We start from the raw sequence: 6,000 nt of genomic DNA on the forward strand, positions 1-6,000 counted from the left end.
TCTACATCATATTGAACAATCTCCATACTTGTTTATTCTTCATTCCATTATATGATTGGGACCACCTCTCATAAGCAATATCTAATGCATCAATTAACAGACCGATTTGAGGGGAATCCCCCGTGATCTAATTTCACTTTCTAGATTATTATAGTCCCTAAAAAAACCTACTTATTTTTGCTTAAAACAGCAAGACAAGCCTTTACATTTATAGTCGGAGACATAATAAAATAAATAAATCCCTGACAGAATATTATTAATGGAATGCTCCTATGTATAACCCCACAGCTAAACACACAGATAAATAATTATAAATAACAATATTAAATGATAGTGAATTAAATGTAATACAAATAAGAAATAAGTAAATTCAAACCGATATTTCAATTGTAAATTAATCTGCTTGCTCGAACAACGACAATCGTCAACAACCACAGGTTTGGACCCAAGAACACAATCCAAAGAAATGACGACAATTTTCACTAATTTGCTAATATCCGCCTGGAAGGACCATTTGTTGTTACCACATCAAACACCACCCAAAAATATGGGACAAATTAATTAAACACTAATATATTTAATTATACTCGAAAACAACGTTTCTTTATTGATTCTATTACTTGATAACAATAACTCTACTTTTATACATAAGACAACAACGTAAAATACATATTAACAAGAAAATAAAAACACATATATGCCAAAATCTCCCTATTATTTGTATTTTACACAAGTGGGAATAAATAAATACTTACGATAATTAGACATGTGAAAATAATGATACTTGATAGTGTTGATAACCCCTGCTCATGAGTTCCAGCAATGGTTCATCAAAGTACAAGTTGCTGCTTAGCCTTACGAAGACGTCTTTATCTCGACAGTAAGGGCGATTTGTGATGTTTTCTCTTAACAGAAAGTATTTTATTCTAACGTTTCCGGCTGTCTGTCATGAAACAGGGAGTCTGGTAGCCTATGGATGGCTATATATTTCAGTTGCTTGGTCAGGCAAAGTTTGGCTGATTCTTGTATGGGAGTTGTAAGTTTTGTTCGAGTACGAAATTACTATTGACGTCTTGGTTAAGAACACTTCATCCTCATGGATTCTCCAATCTGTCTTTGGGAAGGGCAACACCAAGTTAACAGACGTGCTGCCAATATCAAGATAATTGGAAAACTGCATCAGTCACGCTTAAGAAATAAGATGGAGGGAGTCTGTCATGGCGTCCAAGTATAAGAGCCCTAAAGGTATACTCCCTTTTAATGGAGTCTGTCTACTTTCATAGCTAATTCAAAGGTAGACAGAGGGAATTGTATGTTCCAGAATTAAAAATGCACTGTTTTTGGAAAAGGAGTGATCCCGGTGTGGGAAACTAAGTCATTTCAGGATGTTTTGTCTTTCATCTCCACCTCTAATCTTATTTATATCATTCCAGATAAATGTTGGAGTAAGGGGCTTATGTCTTCTTGATGATAAACAGAAGAATAATAATTTTTTACTTGAATTTATATCCAGCGTTAATATTTTACCTTAATATTTGGTGTACATATCGAAGGTTGTTAAGAATACTGGTGCAATGAAGGTCTTTAGTGGTAAAAAATCAAGAGTCTGGGTTCTGTCAGGTTGTATGTTACGCTAAATGGTTGAAAACCTGTTGGTCGTAATTTTATTCTTCTAATAGGCAGCCAATTCAGAGTTTTTGGGATTGTCTGAGTTTTGGTTTAATTAATTTTGCTAAATTCTCCTACTGCAGCAATGTGGTTGATTCTATGGAATACCAAGTTGTCGTTCTTGCAAAAGAAATATAGTGTTATATTCAATTATTCGATAGGAAGTAAAAGGAAGCACGCTCAAGCAGTAATTCAACTTTACGACAATGGTCGTCCCTGGTATATTAAAGCCTGTTCAGGGCCACTGACACTCTGTGAGAAGGTCACTTCCGAGAATGGAGAAATGAATAAGCGTGGTACAATTTCCAAACTTAATTGTTCAAAATTGGCTTCTCCAAATGTCCTCATGCCGGATAGAAGTGTTCAGGTTTATGCCAACTTTACCCAAACTACCTCTTCATTGGTGAACAAGATGTTGTACTCACTCCTCATTCAGAGGAACTGTTTGTGGACCTTGCTCATGTCTGGTTCTTCTCCAAATTGGGTGCACAAGATGTTATGCTATCATATGAGCTAAAAAAAAATCAAAAGGGAGTTTTGGGTTATAAATTTACTGTCTGGACTTTATTGATATAATGTCTTACCTTAGCTCTTGCTATTGTACAGGCAGCTCATGAGATGCTATTGAGGGTATTCAATGTGTCAAGATTTATCCAGATGATGTCCTTATATTCTTCAAAAGAAAGGAGGAACATTTTTGAACTTTAAAGGAAGTATTTAGTTGAATCTTGAATGCTGAAGGCTGTCTGAAGACAAGCAAATTGATCCTCATGTTTGAGAAATTAACTTATTTAGTGTCATTATCTCAAATTGGTTAATCCCTGGATTCAACCTGTTCTGAACTTCTCTGTTCCTATATCGTGTACTGACGACAAAGCGTTCTTGGGTTTTTTACAACAATGTTATGGTAATTTTGTACCACATCTATTCGTGGAAGCTTCACGAGATTATGAAAAAAATATGGTCTTTTCTTAGTCTGAAAAATAACATCCGAATTTTCAATATATAAGGTGTGTTATAGCTAACTCATATGTTCTCACTCATTATGTCCCGTCTCTCCCGACAGACTGCAACCGCTGTGTCTCGTTTAGCTATATATGAGACCCTAGTATGTATCAAAAATATGCTATTATTTCACTATATGCTCATTCTCATTTATGTACACACATATGCAAAAGTAGATAATAAATTAACTATCGATATTTTTACCAATCATACAATACTTTCTCTTTTGTAATCCATTCATAGCAGCTTTTAGGTAATCTAATAAAACGTTATGACAGGTAAGCTACTCTCCTCCATAACATTATTCAAATTGTAAGGGATACAATATTGATTTTTGATAACCCAATTTAACAAAATGCCCAAATTGCAAAATATTAATAGTCCTACATACCGAGCCGTACGAAATGGATGTACTCTTATCAATGTGAGCAAACTTTTGCTCCTCCTGAGTCTCAATTGTATCAACAGAAGGTGGATTAATCTATTCCATCTCATACGCTTCCACTCTATCTCTGTGGAAGGCTTCAGGTAGGTTACATTGCGATAGCGTGATCTGCAGGCCTTGGACTTGACATGCCACCAGATAAAGTAATCCAAAGGATTCAGATTGGGGATCTAGGGAAACCAGATGTTCTTTGGAACATACTCCACATTTACTTCCAGGCTTGCACGACATTGGGTGTGTGGGAGGGTGCCCCATCCTGCTGGAAGACGTAAGAGGTCCCACTCTACATGTTGGTGATTTTTAGGACCTACAAGAGTACCTTGGCCTTAAAGATCTCCAAGCAGTTGTGCAAGGTGTTCAACGTCTTTCAGCAAGATAGGGCATCCGTCCACCCGTCTCGGACACGTGGCTGAGCTCCTTAGAAGTATCTACAAAGCAAGCCACCCGATTGTTCTGCTTGTTAAAGACAGGGTGGACAGTAAATATTTTTTTTATCCGAAAAGAAGATCACACGATTACCATGATGCGTCTGGTCGTTTAGGAGGTGTTTGGTCTGCTCCAACTTTCCCGTGGAAGCCTTGATTGCCCTTGATACGGTGAAGGAAGCTAAAGACTTCTTTTTGGTAAATTTGGGGTTGGCCTCAAACGCCTTCTTGGTCACTTCCAGGGTCAGTTTGACCGTCCTTCCCCCACCAGGATAGATTTTAGGCCTTTTTCCCACATTAATGAACTGTTCAACCCTGTAGACGGTATGTTTCTCGATCCCAACAATCTTGACAGTGTCAGTTGTGCTGTGGCAGGTTCAAATAAAACAGTAATCCAATTTCTTTTAGCTTCCATTTTTGTTTAGAGAAATGATAGAGGCAAATGCGATAGCTCATTCGAAACCTTAAAAAGTTAGCTGTGGCGTGAAACATCGGATATTAACAAATACAATCCCTTTACCTGGAGAAACTAATCTATAATAGTGGTACACCCATTTCGCACGACCAGGTATAAGTATATCACACGTGTTTATGCTACTGAATGACGAAGAGTGAGGCTAAATCGTTAATTGTAAAGTTCTTATTGGACTCAGAGTAGAATTGAGAATATAAATGGAGCAATTCTTACCTATGTCCTTCCTTCATACCAAGTGGGGATTATGTTTATCTAACTCATATTACAGTTACTTGTAGTTAATTAAGTGAAACGTCAGGACAGTTAAGCTTCTCTCAAACATTCTTCAAACTGTCAGTGTTTCTATATTAATTTATATATATATATAGCGAAAGTGATTACAAGCTTGACCAACACAAAAATTCAAAAGTGAGCCTCCAGGATATCAAAAATGAGCAATTTGTAATTTAAAAAAATGTTTTTATGTATTTGCATCATATATATATTTTTACCTCCAAAAAAATGCCTAATGTAACATTTTAGCAAGTGGATGTTCTCTCCAAAAATATTTTCAAAAATTATGAAAGCTGTTGTATAATCTAATTAAAACCTAAATTTTCTCTATTTATTTGAAACTAGTTTAGTATAATGAGCAATTTTCATTTAAAAAAAAAGGTTAGATGAGCAGTTTTTCCAAAAAAAGTTAAAGTCAACAATTTTCTACAAAAAAAAGAAAGAAGTAAAAGAAAGTATTTCTTTTTAAGTAATTGAGATCGCTCACAAATCCTATGCCTTGTGATTAATAACGAATTAACATTACGGCTATCACCATTTAATTTCTCATAATTATTATGCACTTAATGAAAAAAAAACAAATGTAAAATTGGAAGTACAAAATGAGTTTTTAATGACAGAGCCAATTTGACAAAACAATTGATTCTTTAATTTGATTAAAAAAATAAAAACTTTTCATCATGTGCAATTTGATCTTAGGACATTTGGACTAAATCATTTTTGCCAAACGGACATTTCCCTAAAGGACAAAGAAAAGTGATCAGAGAAGTCAAAATTAACACCAAAACAAGTATCAAGATAATTTTATATGATTTAGAGAATAATGGGATTAATGTTCATGAAGAACAATATTTATAATGCTTCATAAAGAAAGATATCATGGGAGACGTCCAAGAAAGACATAATTACTCAAACCTCGACACCTTAGATCAGATCAACAATTTGCAACAACAGTCAACATTATTGTGGTCAGATGAAACAAAAATCAATTTTTTTGGTAACAGTTCTACCCAGTTCGTTTGGAAGAAATTTGGAGAGGCCTTCTCTCCTCATAACTCGATACATACAGTAAAAACATGGTGGTGGATCAATCATGCATTAGGGAGGCTTTTTTCCAAAGGTACTGGACGGCTTGTAAAAGTGAATGGAAAAAAGAAAATTGTGTCAGTATTGTAGACAAAAATTTGAAATCTTCTGCAAAAAGTTCAGAGCTGTCGTAAGATGTTATTCCAACAGAACAATGTCCCAAAGTATTCCAGCATGGTTGTATTTTCATGGTTTAAATTGAGTAAGATTAAGGTTTTGAACAGGGCTTTGTTCACTAAATTCTTCCACCGCCACTTCCCTGAGCATCAATGAACCCTCATTATACACTAAAATACACCCCGACCCTCAGGTTGTACATGTTAGGTGCTGGGACAAAAGAAAATTTAAACTCTACCGCCTACGCGTTTCTATGTACCAAAGACCCTTTATAATATGCTGTATCATACCTCACCCAACAGGTTCTGCTAGTGAACTCTTGAGCCCCGAAACAACTTAAATTTTTCCACCTCTACTCCCTCAACAATCACACATGGTTTATGGATTGTGTACATGAGTTGCTGCGGCCCAAAATAGGGTAAATTCTTCCACCACTACTTCTTTGAGTACTAAGGAACTCTTCGAATATCCAAAATACAACCTGGGCATCAGGTTGTACAGGGGAA

This window comes from Lepeophtheirus salmonis, chromosome 1 (genome assembly GCF_016086655.4).
Source record: "Lepeophtheirus salmonis chromosome 1, UVic_Lsal_1.4, whole genome shotgun sequence".
Classification (NCBI taxonomy): Eukaryota; Metazoa; Arthropoda; class Copepoda; order Siphonostomatoida; family Caligidae; genus Lepeophtheirus; species Lepeophtheirus salmonis.